The following is a 14659-nucleotide window of genomic DNA, read 5'->3' on the forward strand; positions in this document are numbered from 1 at the left end:
TTTAAAACACAGTGCTCCTGGCCTCTTCTCACCCTGTCAAGTTTCTGATCCAGCACGTAGTCACTCATTTCTGTTTAGCTGTAAATGAACAGGCAGTCAAAACATGCTCTTCTGCTAGGAAATGTCAGAAGGCAAATACTGTTCTCTACTATCATTGGTGTAGGCTGAAGTCTACAAAATAGACTTCAAGAGTATTTTGTATTGTTTTAGCCACATTAGCAGGGTTCCACCAGGGGTGGCTATGTAGGTCTCACATTGGTAAATCCCTGAGTTTTCCTATACTGCCACCATGAGGTTGACATTTGTGGCTCTGAGTGAAATGTCTGAACAACTATTGGATGGATTGCCATAATATTTGTTAAAGACATCCATGTTGTATCTTACAGAGCTCATAGTACCTTATTTCTCTACTAGAACATTGCACTCCCAGAATGCAAGGTTTCTTGTGGTTCCTAGATTCTCCAAAAGTAGAATGGGAGCAAGAGCCTTCAGCTATCAAGCTCCTCTCCTGTGGAATCAGGTCCCAGTTTGGGTTAATTGAACAGCAGACTTTAAGACTTTACTTTCTGATAAATCTTTATATGTATGGCGAGCCCAGGTGAGCCCTGAACATCATCACCATGAACATGTCTTGCTCTGTAGAGTCTGGATCTGTGGTTGCAAGCCACCTACTGACCCATGTTCCTGCTTGACACCTGCTGCTACAATTATTATTATTATCATTAATATCAAGATGCTGATCAGACAGCATGGGTATTGCACAGGTGTGCCTTAGGCTGGCAACAATAAAAGGCCACTAGAAAATGTGCAGTTTCATCACATAGCACAATGCCACAGATGTCGCAGGTTTTGATCGTGCAATTGGCATGCTGACTGCAGGAATGTCCACCAGAGCTGTTGCCTGTGAATTGAATGTTCATTTCTCCACCATATGCCGTCTGCTGCAACAATCGGTTTGCATAACCCTGCACAAACTGTCAGGAACCACCTCAGGGAAGCTCATCTGCATGCTTGTCGGCCTTATCGGGGTCTTGACCTGACTGCAGTTTGTCGTCGTAACTGACATGGACCAATGCTCACATTCAGTGGTGTCTGACACTGTGGAGATGTGTTCTCTTTTAACTGTACAGGGCAGATGGCAGACAGCGACACCAGATACTGACTGGTTTCCGGACCCCCCAATACAGTGAAACTGCACATTTTCGAGTGGCCTTTTATTGCGGCCAGACTAAGGCTCACCTGTGCAATACCCATGCTGTCTGATCAGGATCTTGATATGCCACACCTGTGAGGTGGATGGATTATCTTGGCAAAAGAGAAGTGCTCACTGTTCTCTCTCTCTTTCTCTCTCACAAAGTGCTAGCTCATGGTGGGATTTGTTGGGTCTCTGTAAATAATATTACATGGTCTAAAGCTGCTGAATTGGCACTATAAATAAAATTGAATGTCCCCCTCAGGATGACGGTAATTACTTTGGTGCTAATTAGCAAAAGTTAACAGACTAACCTGGTGTACAAAGATGGTGAACTTTGTACACATACCCAACTTCAGAATGTTAGTGTTATCATTGTAAACATGTCAGGCACCGCCACTCAGCCTTGCTGCCAATTTGTCCCAGTGGCCACTCGGAATAATCCAACGAAAGAAATCCCCAGGGGCCCAAAAGGAGTCTACACAACAAAAAGACCTATAGAACACTATTATAAAAGTAAATAACTTTGATAGGACGCCTTGGACCAAAAACAAGGTAAATTACCTTTTGTACCTTGAAATTTTAACCCGTGATGGTTTTAAGTATGTAGAACTTTACCAGAGCCCACTGGAAAGTCTATGGTCCAAGGAGGAACGTATGAGTGGGGCCATGGTAGACATGCATGTGGGTAGAAGTAAATGAATGTGCGCCATTTTGGAATCTTGTATCCAGGTCCTGTAGTATATCCATGGTTAGCAGCATGCAGACATTAGCATGTAGCACAAAGCAGTGCTGTAACTTGGCTGTAGACTTAATCTTGCTTCCCTGCTGAATCCTACAATGTAGAACAAGTTGTAATGTAGTTTAAGAAATGCACCAGTCCCTTCTTTGATTTCAGTGTTGGTCCAGTAATTCTGCAGCTGTTGTGCCTTTCCTCTTTCTTGGCTGTACTTAGCTCATCAGGACAATGCCAATGTGACCTTCGGGAGGGAATTAATCCATACCTGCCCCATCCTGCCCAGTCATTCAGACTACTTTCGTTTATACACATCTGCTTTTCTGCATTTGACTTGCGTGACTCAGCTCCTCCAGTGAGGCTGCATGTGAACAACTGCATCTTAAAACCATGTCTTGGAGGGAATATGAATGACCAAAGAGACGAGATCAGCGCACAGGAATAATGAATAAAACAAAACGCCAAAGAAACCATCCCTAAACTCAATGACGCTCATTGCTGCGAGTCAAGGCACTGAGCAGAGCTAAAATGTATTCATGTCATTTAGCAGGGCCGCCAACACAACCCTATATAGATTCAAAGCCTCTCCACAATACCAATCCCACAATACTTTCTTCACTTCATTTTCCAATAATCTAATGTATATATCCTTCTGAATCTGATGGAGTGGCTACAACTTGAAACTAGAGCTCAGCAACCAAAATGTTCTCAGACTTATGAAGGTTAAAGCAGAATGTGGATTCTTGTATCCTGCTGGGCTGCCTGACCTTTCCTGGCTCAACCAATTAGCTTTCTAAAAGGCCCCTGATGAGAATAGCTCTTTATCTCACTCTAACACAACAACACAATGAAAAGCATTAACCTACATACCCTATAGACACACAATAATATTGTATAACCTACATTTACATACACAACAAATAGTGTATGTATGAAAACTCAAACCTTGTAACAAACCTTATCTCATGCATTTGCATGCAAACAAACAGTAAAAAAAAACTTTGTAAGTCAAGTAGGCCTACATGATAATCCAAACATACACGCACAGTGATGAAACAATGGCCATGTCCTGATTTTCGAGCAGACATACAATGGCAATGCTTTATGATCACACACAGCACTCATTTCTCAACACCAACACACAACAACAAAAAGCTTTTACAAATATACACACACGTTGCAAGGCATTGTGTGATTCAGCCTTCATTAGTGTCTGTATGTGTGTGTGTGGAGGACGGTGAGGGTTGGTATGGCAGACGCAAAGTAAACCTTATTAAGATGGAGAGTAATGTGGTTGCAGCTGAATTAGCAGCCAACAGCAGCAGAGCATCAGTGTGCTGAATGAACCTTGAAGATCAGATGGCTTTGATTTACAGTCGAGATCCTAAACCAAACAAGAAGGCTGTTTTTGCTTCACAGGGGTTGGTTTGCTGATTAGCTGAGTATGAGATGATGGGTACTATTGAACATCTGGTTGTTTGTCTCCAGTTTTTTACATTTAGAATACGTCACCCTAGTAGAAACTGTCATAATCTAATTACAAAATCATGCAGATGGATCACTGATGGTGTGATGAGCTCACAGTCAAACAGAAATGAACGGTGTCTACTCACTATTGTTGAGAGTCAGGTCTTGACTGTGCAAGACAAAGAACATAAATGTGGCCATTAGAGGGCAGTAGTGGAAGGTACAGTACATTTACTTGAGTACCGAACATGCGATTTTAATGTACTGTACTTGAGTACTCCACTGCATTTTACTTTACAGATTAACATTTTAGAAAAAAAAAAAACTCAAAAGCTAATGCATTTAATAAAGAACATAAAAAACATAAAGATAAAACTAGTGGTTCCCAAACTTTTTGACCTCTTACAAAAACAAGTGTTTTGGACAAATCCTACGAATCCATTGGGAAGATCATGTGAGTGCCGAATGCGGGCATGAAGCCACTGAGCGCTGAAATGGAAGATGATTGAGCACACATTTTCAATATGAATGCTTTGACAGGATCAAGACAACTATAACAACACGGTGATGACATGGGCACCAGAAGGGAGATGGAAGAGATGAAGACCAGTTTCAATGACCACCTCAGCCAAATACAAATGCCACTTACATTTATGCATTAGTAATAACATTTGTGATTTATAATTATGTCTCAGTCAAGGTCCATTTCTCTACAGAAAGAGTACTTTTACTTTTGATACTTTACACATGCTCATGATACATTTGTACTTTTACGTGGGTACAGTAGGATTTTGAACTTTTACATGTAACCTGGCATTTGTGATCAATACTTTTACTTCTGCCAGATGTGTATTTTATTACCTGAATGGTAATGATATTGTGTTTACGGTAAGTAAAATGCCACCCAAGTCTTAATGGAAATGTGGTTATAATAAAATTTTCACTGGTACTCTGGTAGACTAGTAATAGAGTTTTTTTTCTTTTCCACACATTAGAGAAATAAAAAACTAGAGGTAGGGCCATAGACTGTATGGGTAGGGCAGAATATTTGATATTGAGCTTAAAATGTGTCAACAGATACTGTTATTGATGTTGTCCTCAGTGTCAGTTGTCACAGTAATACAAAGGGCAGAAAATTATATCTCAGATTGCTAGTATTTTCTCTATTATCTAGTCTCTTCTTTGTTTAACAGCTTTTTCAGTTAGGGATTTCTACAGTGTTTTTGTCTGTCTGTGGTGGTGGATTTTCACACTGCTTAGTGGATCAGCTTTTTGACCATAATGTTTAGGAATGATTAGCTGCATAATCTGGTCTTCCTCTTCCCTTCCAACCATCCTTCCTACATTGCTCATTTTATTGTCTTCCCCGCAGCCCAGACCCGTTTGCAGCAAGCATTTTATTTGCTGTGGTTTTGGATTTTTGTAGGTTACTTGTAGGTATTTACGCTTGTGTTCTATCCATCCGTGTGCTTCTGCTGTATGTTAATGTGTGGGTGTGTCCATGTGTGCGTTGTAGTAAGGTGCTGTGTGTAAATTAGGGTGTATTAAGTCACACTCATGCACTGAGAGATCATTTCTAGAAGAGCGGCTTCTTTATTTTTATCCCTGTGTCAAAATCCTTATCTGCTGTATTAATTTGAAGACAATTCGAGGAAGAGCCTTCATTCTCCTGCTAATCCCTAAGGCCTCTAGTTCTGCTACTTCTACACACACACACACACACACATCAGCAGAAACAGCCCTCATAATTAAGCTTTTACACTCTACACATTTTATTTGCATTTATATGTCATGCTTAGTTAACAATTTCCTTTTCCCTCATACCAACTCCAAACAGTACTTTAATAATCATTACATGAACAAGAATGTGCCTTGATGATTTGTGTGTTTTAATCAAAAGACTAGTCTAAAAGGGCACGGGCCCATATTTGAAACCATGACATTCCCGTCAACTTTAAAGACAAAATGGAAAATGTGCTCATTAGTTTTCTTTGAAAATATCAATACCACTTTCATTACAGCTAGCCTGGCTCTGTCCAAAGTTTAAAATACTCCTACCAACACCTATACAATTCACTTATGAAATGTTACATTTTGTCTATTGAATTTATACACAGAAAAAATGTTAAAGAGACAATTTGTGGTTTTATGGGAAGTGCGTGCCATAGGGCCTACAACTTTGGGCAACCAGTGGCTGGTTGCAGTGACTTTCTGGACACCGCACGGTGAGCACTTAAATCCCCATTAAACTACCACTTGAAGTTTTTATGTTTCTTTAAACAAAGAAGATACATGCGGAAAATAATATAATTTAGATGTATTGATACTAGGCAGATTTTTTAGCTTTGGACAGAGTCAGTGCAGCTATTTCTGTCAAGAGATCATCACTGATCCATCTGACAATTTTGTCAACGTGTAAGCTAACCAGTAATGTTGATATTGAATGGACACTTTAGAACATTAGTGGCTATAGCAGTCATTACTTATTATGTTATTATTCTTTATTCTTTGTGTCTTACATTTTTACCTTTTTCTATCACCTGTCGTGAGGACCCTGCCCTTATGATTACTAGCCCCGCCTCCTGTCAGTCTTTACAGCTCTGAATTTATGGAGGCCTTGCAGAGAAGGAGAGAGGGAAAGAGTCGCCCTCATGACTGCACATTGTTGGTAAATGTTGTGTTTAAACCTTTCCCTATGAATGGACTGTAGAACAATCTGGTTTTCAGGAGGATCGGTGTCTGTAACTACTATGTTTATCCTCTCAGGAACTAATCTAATCTAATAGTGAGTGACCTAAACTCAAGAACAAAACAACACATCAGAATGGGACCATTTATATTTTTCTATTGTAGTTATATTGAATAAGACTTTTTCTCAGAAAAGTCTATGTCACAAAACTCAAAACACATTCATATACAAGCCACTTCAAGTGAAATCTTGTGTGAGGCGAGTTGTTGCAGGAAAACGACGGTGGGAACGTGAGACAGAGTTTGTTGTCACAAACTCCTCTCCCTCGTTTCCACTGGCCTCTCACGAGATTTCAGAGTGACAATTGTCCTTGAGCGAGACTTCAGTTTCTGGTTAAAAACAAAAGGTGTCAGCGGGAGTCACTCGTAAGAATCCTTTCCATGATGTTGTCAGGGTCCTCTTACAACAGTCTGAGCCTGTGAGTGGCAAAACAAACCACTTTCTGTGGATGTCATTTTGACAGGCACCCCTGCCCCAAGGAATACGTTGCAGCCACTGCAGCCGGTTTGTGGCTGCTGACTGAAGCCATCTACTGTATGGATTCAAAACTTTTTGTACATACTAGTCATTTCAACACAAAAATATGTGAAAATAGGGCCCTGGTTTAAAAATATTGAAATGATCCTTAAACATATCTTTGACATACATATAAATTTTAGGTCTTTTTCATGGGATTGTTTACAGTTTAAATTCAGTTTAGCATTGCAGTTTATTGTGTCCATCTTCTATATATCTGATATGCAAAAAAAAACCCACCACTTCCACCTGCAGTCATTCTGAACTACTCAGAGATTGTAAAGTGCAAAAAGTACCTTTACAATACATTGGCAAGAATTACAGCAAATTTGATATTTAAAAATTATCAAGTGTAAGTCCTTCTACACACCTATTGTCCAAATTCAAGTCAGCACAGGTTCCTCAGGCGACCTACTACAGTTCCTGCTGTTCTCTGCATGCTGTTCTCCACCTGGATGCAGATGTGGTCACCATAGTTTGCCAGCAGCATCCAGCTGCAGCTGAGCTCCAGGCTCAGTTAATATGCGATGGCACACACTGACAGTTCCATTAAACCATATTTATGGCAGCCACAAGTAATCGATATGCAGATACGCCAGGCTGTCCACATTCACACAATTGTCTTTGGTCCAGCAGTGCAATGCATCAAACTGCCATGCTCAGTGACAACAGAGACAATATACACCATCACTGGGTATTGTTTGTCCCCATAGATCCCTCTATCTGTCTTTTATCCTATCTTTCCTCCTCCATCTTTTCCTCATCCCTCTGTCTCTCTTGCTATCCTTCTGTATTTGAAGGAATACTTTAGTGTGTACTGAAGATTCTTCTTCTATAAAAGCTTATACACTATATCCATTAAACAAGCATGGTGAAAAGATATACTCTATGCAAGTTTATGTAAGGAGTGTGCCCTTCAATAAGTACTGTGAATATATAGTTGAGCCCTCTCTGCTCACTCCATTGTCCATCCCTTTGGTGCATTAGACAACAAAAGACACTCAGCTATACAGCATATCTGGGATGAGCAGGCTTAGACCTATTCATATAGAAAACGTCACAAATCAGCAGTGTGTTCTGCTTTACACAGCCGAGCAGTCTGAGCAGTCAGTGGGACAGTCAGTACGTAAAACTACAGTTCCCTTGCATGGGACACATCACTGTTCAACATAACGGCTGCATAGAGTTAAAAAAAAAAAATGCAAAGGAAAAGGGGTCAAGAGTGACAGAACATTGATGTTGGATGAATCTGTAAAACCTTGGATTACATTCAATGACAACCTTTTTTAATGCTCAGTTCTAGGCGACTACAGTACGGTTAAGGTTAGGAACAAATTGTGATTATGGAAAATATACACAATGGTTAAGGTTAGACAACTAAAACACTTCATTGTGGTTGGGTAAAGCTTGGCCAGCAACACCTACTAGTCGAATAAATATGAGCAAACAGGGGAAAATGTTGTGAAATTAGATGGAAAAACTGAACTCCATTCAGGCTAAAAACAGAGAGAAATAAACCATAATAACACTTGGCCAACAAAATGTAATTAGAGTTAGGAAAGGTCGTGTTTATGGGTTTTTATTTTTAAGTCAACATTAATTGCTGATCTGTGATGGGCCACAAACTCTTTCCTTCTGCATGACTGCCTATCTTTCAGCCATTTATGACACTTTTTTCTGCTTTCTGCTTTGCCATGAAATGTTGTCATTGATGCAGACATTGTGCCAGACTGTTTGGAGAAGAAGAAGAAGAAGAAGAAGAAGAGGGAGCTGACCCTGAAGGCAGAGCTTTTGATTTATCAGTCAAGACCACCCTCACCTATTGTCGTGAACTTTGGGTGAAAGAGTTAGATTGCCAATACAAGCCACCAAAATTAGTTCAAGCAGAGTCTGTGTCTTGGCTAACCCTTCGAAACGCAAGGGAAAAAAAGTCTTCCCTGAAAAAGTGCCCTGTATCCCTGCGACTTCCTGACTATGCTAGATTGCTGGTGGCTGATAGCGCAGAATATATTCTGTTCATTTATTTTGATTTGATTTTAGTTGCATATCTGCACTTGAGTTAGCATAGATAGATATTGATGTAAACAGATGTTGTCTGTCTTCAGTTTAGTGATGAAACTTTGTATTTAGAGAAAGAAGCACTGAATGAAGCGTAGATAGACCAGCAGGTCACCTGATGAATGGCTTCACTTACAGTCAGCAGCATAATGCTTAGTCATGATCAATCACCACCCACATGCCTTGACTCCTCTCTCCTCTTCTTTTCACCTTCTCTCGTCTTCTATTTAACCTTCTGCTCTCCTCTTTCCTCCTCTCTCCTTCCCATCTTTTCTCTGCAGTCCTCTGCTCATCTCCTGCTTTCCTACTCTACACTCTACTGCCTTTATTTTCCCTTTTCTTCTCCTGTCATATTTTCTCTCCTTTCCTCTCTCCTTTTCATCTCTTCTCCGCTGACTTGCCATCTTTGCAGGGCCAGATGAAATTGAAACATCAAAAGTAATAATTGTGTTTATTAAGTTATGTTTTAAAGTGAAATAAAGTTCTGTATATATTACAACATGATAACTAGAAATCCCTGTGGAACATAACGTCAGCACTAATCTTAAGACCTTGAATGTTTCAGGTTATATATGAAACCTGACTGACATTACCCATTTTTATGACTAGATTGAACCTCATGGAAAGGTGTTTAGTGTGAAAGAGGAGGAACATGTTGAGGAGGAATATGTTACCCACTACTGCTGATGTGCTTTGCTATGCTGTGGTAAAATTAAGCATTTGGCGACAACTAATAGAGCAAGCTCTAGGCCTGACCTTCCCGGTCAACAGTGGGGTTAGCAATGATAAGATCTGTAATGCTTAGGGAACCATGATTTCCAAATTAAGAGAAAACAGGGGAAACAATCACATAAAAATATTCAAAGTATCACTTTGAACCTTGTAAGTCACCCAAATGACTCATCCAAATAAACATACATATGTGCTTTTATTTCCTATCGTGAAATGGCATACAAAACAGAGTGAAAGTGTATGATAACTCCACTTACTTATTACCTTAAGTTTCTATGGTATAAATTCCAGGTAAAGTGTGATATCATCTTTTTTAAATGTGTTAAATGGCAAGACGAAGCCTAAATCAAGCTTAATGTAGAAAACTATTCATTACGTTATTTTAACCTTTTATACTAAGTCAGCAATTTTGATATGATTATCAGGAAATTGACAGCTATGCGTTTTTTTTTACTTGCTGGCATACTTGACTTCAACAGTTTAGAAAGATTGGGGTGGCAATGGTGCAGTGGACAAGACACTGTTATATCCAGTGGTCCATCTCCTCTGTTTACCTTTTGTTCTCTGCTGTTACCCCTGTTTTCCCCTGTGAGTCTGCTTGATTTGCAGGTGGGCGTGGCTCTCCTCCCTGGCTCCTCCACGCTGTCTTTACAAACCCGCACCTCGTTCCCAATCAACCGCCTGTTATCTACCCTGGTCCGGCACGCCACTATTTGCCAGATCGTCTGCATATCTCCAGTGGTACACACCTTGGCCTGCTACTCGTAGTAAACCTGCCTGCCTGCCTGCCTGCCTGCCCGCCTGCCCACCTGCTTCCCTTTCATCACTTCAGCCTAATCACCTTGGTCTGCTTTCCCTGTGTGGACCTGGATTGACTCCTTCGCCCCCTGTGAACCATATACGTTTATTCCTACAACAAACTCCCTTTGAATTGTGAACAGTGATCTGGCTCTATCATGCTTTTGGGTCCAGTTTTACATACACGTAACAGACACACCTTTGGTGTGGGAGACCCACTGTGACACATCCACCAATGTGTCCCTGAACAAGACACTTAACCCCTAGTTGCTCCAGAGGCATGCTGCCTCAGACATATGTATATATATATATATATATAATGTATATACCAATTGTAAGTCACTTTGGATGAACGAGTCAGCTGTATTAGTAAAATGTAAAGAAATCAGTTTAAGTGACATAGTCAAGCATCTAAAAGAGTGCCCTGCACATGCCCAATAAATGTTGTGTTTTGTTCAGTCTGGATGGCCATCTTTTAGAAAGCTATTTTTAAAAGTTTATTTGGACGAAAAGATTTGACATGTAAACTGATCTCTATTCACATTAGTGTCAGTACACTAAAATACCAGGGATAGGCAAGTCCAGATAAACATCAAGTCAGAGCTGCCTCCCAGCACAGGAAATAGCATTAGCTTTGTTGACACACACACACACACACACACACACACACACACTGACCTCTTCCTCCCCAGGTTTCCATAGAGATATTACTCACTCTTTACATGCTCCCTAATAGCTAACCTCGTGAAGGCTAGTGCGTGTGCATGCATTCATTCATTGTACAGTACATGTCATGTACATACCAAACCAGATGTGCAGCTTTATTAGATTTTATAGAGGCTCCACCTTCAGTGCCAGTACTCACTGGTTGGTGCACTGGTTTCAGCACTGCACTTCCCATAACCCACCTGTTCTTCTTCCGTCTCCATATTGAACTTGACTCTGGCTCGAGCTCATTACCTGTGATGGATAGCTTGTCTGGCAGACCGATTGAACAATTACAACATGCCGATGTTTAGTAAAATAAATGGTTAAAACCAGTCTCATCAATTCTCATCATAAACAATTAGCCGACAAGTTGTTGCAGCAGCACTTTTTCCAAGTTTAACACAATGTATTCTTGTATTTGCTGGAACATTAAAGTTATTTTTGAAACCACTGTCTGGATACTGATCTCCCGCTGAATCTGTGATCCAATAACTTGAACATAAGCCACTGCCAGTAAGGTGAGCTATTTAGTTGTTGTTTTTTTTCAAAAAACATTAAAAACATTACTAAAAATCTTGATATAGAATCCTTGAAATTAATCATGTTTTACTGGATAAACATCATTTGATTCTAGACAAATTTTTCAGTAGTGACGGTTGTGGATCACCTTTATTTTCTTTCTGTTCTTTCTTCTTTTACTTTGTTATCACGCTGATGTTAAGTGTTCATTTTTGTGATTCTTCTTTAATTAGGTTTTTGATGCTATAAAAAGGGATTTTCATGGCATGATTGACAGCTGAGCCCTGCTCGTAATTGAGTCAGCCAGGTTTATGGGCATGACCTTGATACCCCGGCTCAACCCTATTCACTATTGTGCAGATTCTGGTTCTGATGTCACACAGCACAAGATGGCAGCTCCAGAGTGGGAGGAAGTGGAGACACGTCACCAAAAGTCCTAAAATGTCTCTGACGTCACTCATCTTTATAGACAGTCCATGGATTAAACACACAAGATATAACATGTTAATGTGTGAGGTTTAGAGGTGCTGGTAGTTGGATCTTTTTATTTTTGGGGTAGAACCAGGCAAGCTATTTCCCCATTTCCAGTCTTGATGCTATGCTAAGCTAAGCTAACCGCCGCTGGCTATCACTATCATATTTAGTGCACAGACATTTCTTCTCATATTCCCAAAATGTCAGAAAATTCCTTTAAAGTTTGGGTTCCACTTCCACTTATTTTTTAAAACTCATTTTTATTTGGGGATAAATAAAAAACTCCATTCTGCTTCCTATTGGGTGAGTGGCTGGGGGTGTGTGTCTTGCTCAATGGCAGACAGAGAACCCTTTCAAAGACAGAACAGGCAAATGTGTTGTGTTCACTTTTTTGCCCTATGCTTCCAGCTGCTTTAACATTTGTGCCAGTGACTAATTTTGAATATAACAAGGCCTACTATTTCTCATCGACCCAATCTTTGTCTGTATTTTGGGCAGCTAAGGGTAAAATCACTTTCTGCAGCAGTGAAGAAGCAGTTTTCTAGCTGATTGAACACAGATGAAGTATGGCACTGTACAATCAGCACTCGCTGCAGCTTTATCTCTGCTGTGTAACTGTGAACTACCATGAACAGACGCTGCTGTTTCAGGGAAAGTTTTCTCTCCTTCTTTTTTAACTGTGTTGCAAAATTTGCTCTTTAGCTTCAGGGGCATTTACTAATTTACTGTGGGTGTCTCATAGGATAATGATCAGATGGTTGTGGCTGTGAAAGTAAGGCTAGTGGCCAAAGAGCAAGAAGTCCTGGCAACAAGCAAGAAGGAAAGATGAGACAAAAGTAAAAATGACAGCTCATTAGGTTGAATGGCAGTTGTTGGGGCAGGGATCTGAGGGGAAAGAGAAATACACATTTTGTCAATGTCAAATCAGAATCCAAAATCAGAATACGCTTTGCTTTCATTTCCTTTTTCTCTTTTTTTTCTCGTTTCTCGTTTTTAGGCTTGTTAAGGTTTATTCTGCTGTATCCTGTCACTGCAAATCAACATCATGAAGTGAAGTGTATATGCTGTTGTCTTTCAGAATCTGAAAAAATCATATTAGTAAAATATATTACATTTATAGGATGTATTCGAGAGTGAAATTCCTGCCTTAATGAGGTAAAGATCAAATTATTAGCATGCATGTAAATGAACTCACTGAAATACTTGCTGGGCATTGACTTTTGCAGAGAAACTGCACACTGTTTTACTTATTAGCCAAAAGATTCAAGAGACATCAGAAAGCTCAGTTGGCGCAGAATTTCTAATTAAGAAAAAGAAGCACGTTTCAGCCCATCAGGTCATCTTTAGTGTAGAGATTCATGAAAGCAGAATCACTTTAATTACTCTTCTTTTGAGCATTTCTTTTGCAACATGTCTTACTACTGCTCTCTTACCTCTCTCAACCTGATTGTTACAAGCTTTTTAAATACTGCAGCACATAGTGTTGTGTGTACAACAAACCAGATTCCCTGACTTTCACCACCCTCATCTATCCTCCCAGCTGTAGTTCAGTAATATGAATCTGTGAGTGTTTTGTAGTGCAGCACAGCCCTGTTTGGTCAGGCAGGCCTTCTGTCGATATTTGTGTTGATTTGGTTGCAACAGTAAGTAGATTAGGGGACCAGTGATTGAGGGCAAATCAATTACTGGAGCTCAGTGGTCTGTGTTTGGGGGTGGGGGGGTGGGTGTTACTGTAGCATTTATTTGCTGTGTGCAGAGCACAACGACATTACCCAGCCTATTTTTCTAATGGGAACATCCTGAGCAAACCATCACCACAATATTCTGGTTACAATCTTTATAGGAACTTATGTGTGTAGGGATCAATAGTAACTTTATAATAATCTTATATTACCTAATCACCGTATAGAAGATTAAAAACAACACATCATACGATGTGTTTTTTAATGTTCTATTGGTATCATGGTGTAACTATGTTGCTTGTCTTTACTATTTGGGTAATGTATATTATCTATTTTTTCCTCTTCAATAATATTTTTTCATTAAATAGTATTATACTATTACCAACTACTATATGTGCCTATAGTATGGGAGACCAGGTATGGTTGTAACATGGGGAGAGTTGTAACAACACCAATTCCACCAATTAGAGATAAGCTAGGAGTTAGGTGATCATTTCAGTATTTCCCGACTTCCTCCCCGATCAGGCATGCTGGGTATCAAAGCTCGAAAGAGGCACATTCAGAATATATAGAGAAAAAAATGATTTTGAGGTCAGAAAGACCAAGACTATTATTTGTTTAGTATCTATACTATTGCAGATAAAATTGTTAGATTGAAATGTAGTTTCTTAGGCAACGTGTGATGCACTATGCTAATACAGCCAGCTAAACATTGGCTGACAGGGGTGGGGTATGGGTTGTAACATTTCTTTTAAAAGTGTTACAACCATCCACTACACATAAAACTAGGGACTTTCTTGATTTTAATATTTTGTGCCCTTTGCAGTCTTGGTCCACCAAGCCTGCACTCCAGGGTTACCAGCATTCATTCGTCAGCACTTGACCAGTACTTCCCATTCACATGTTCAATTCCAGTGCACAAGAAAAAGTCCCGGTATGCCACAGAGTAAAATATAGCAGTGCCGGGCCCACTTCAAGCACTGACTGTGACTCTGATTAGGAATATACACACATTGATACCCACAGAC

This window comes from Micropterus dolomieu, linkage group LG05 (genome assembly GCF_021292245.1).
Source record: "Micropterus dolomieu isolate WLL.071019.BEF.003 ecotype Adirondacks linkage group LG05, ASM2129224v1, whole genome shotgun sequence".
Taxonomy (NCBI): Eukaryota; Metazoa; Chordata; class Actinopteri; order Centrarchiformes; family Centrarchidae; genus Micropterus; species Micropterus dolomieu.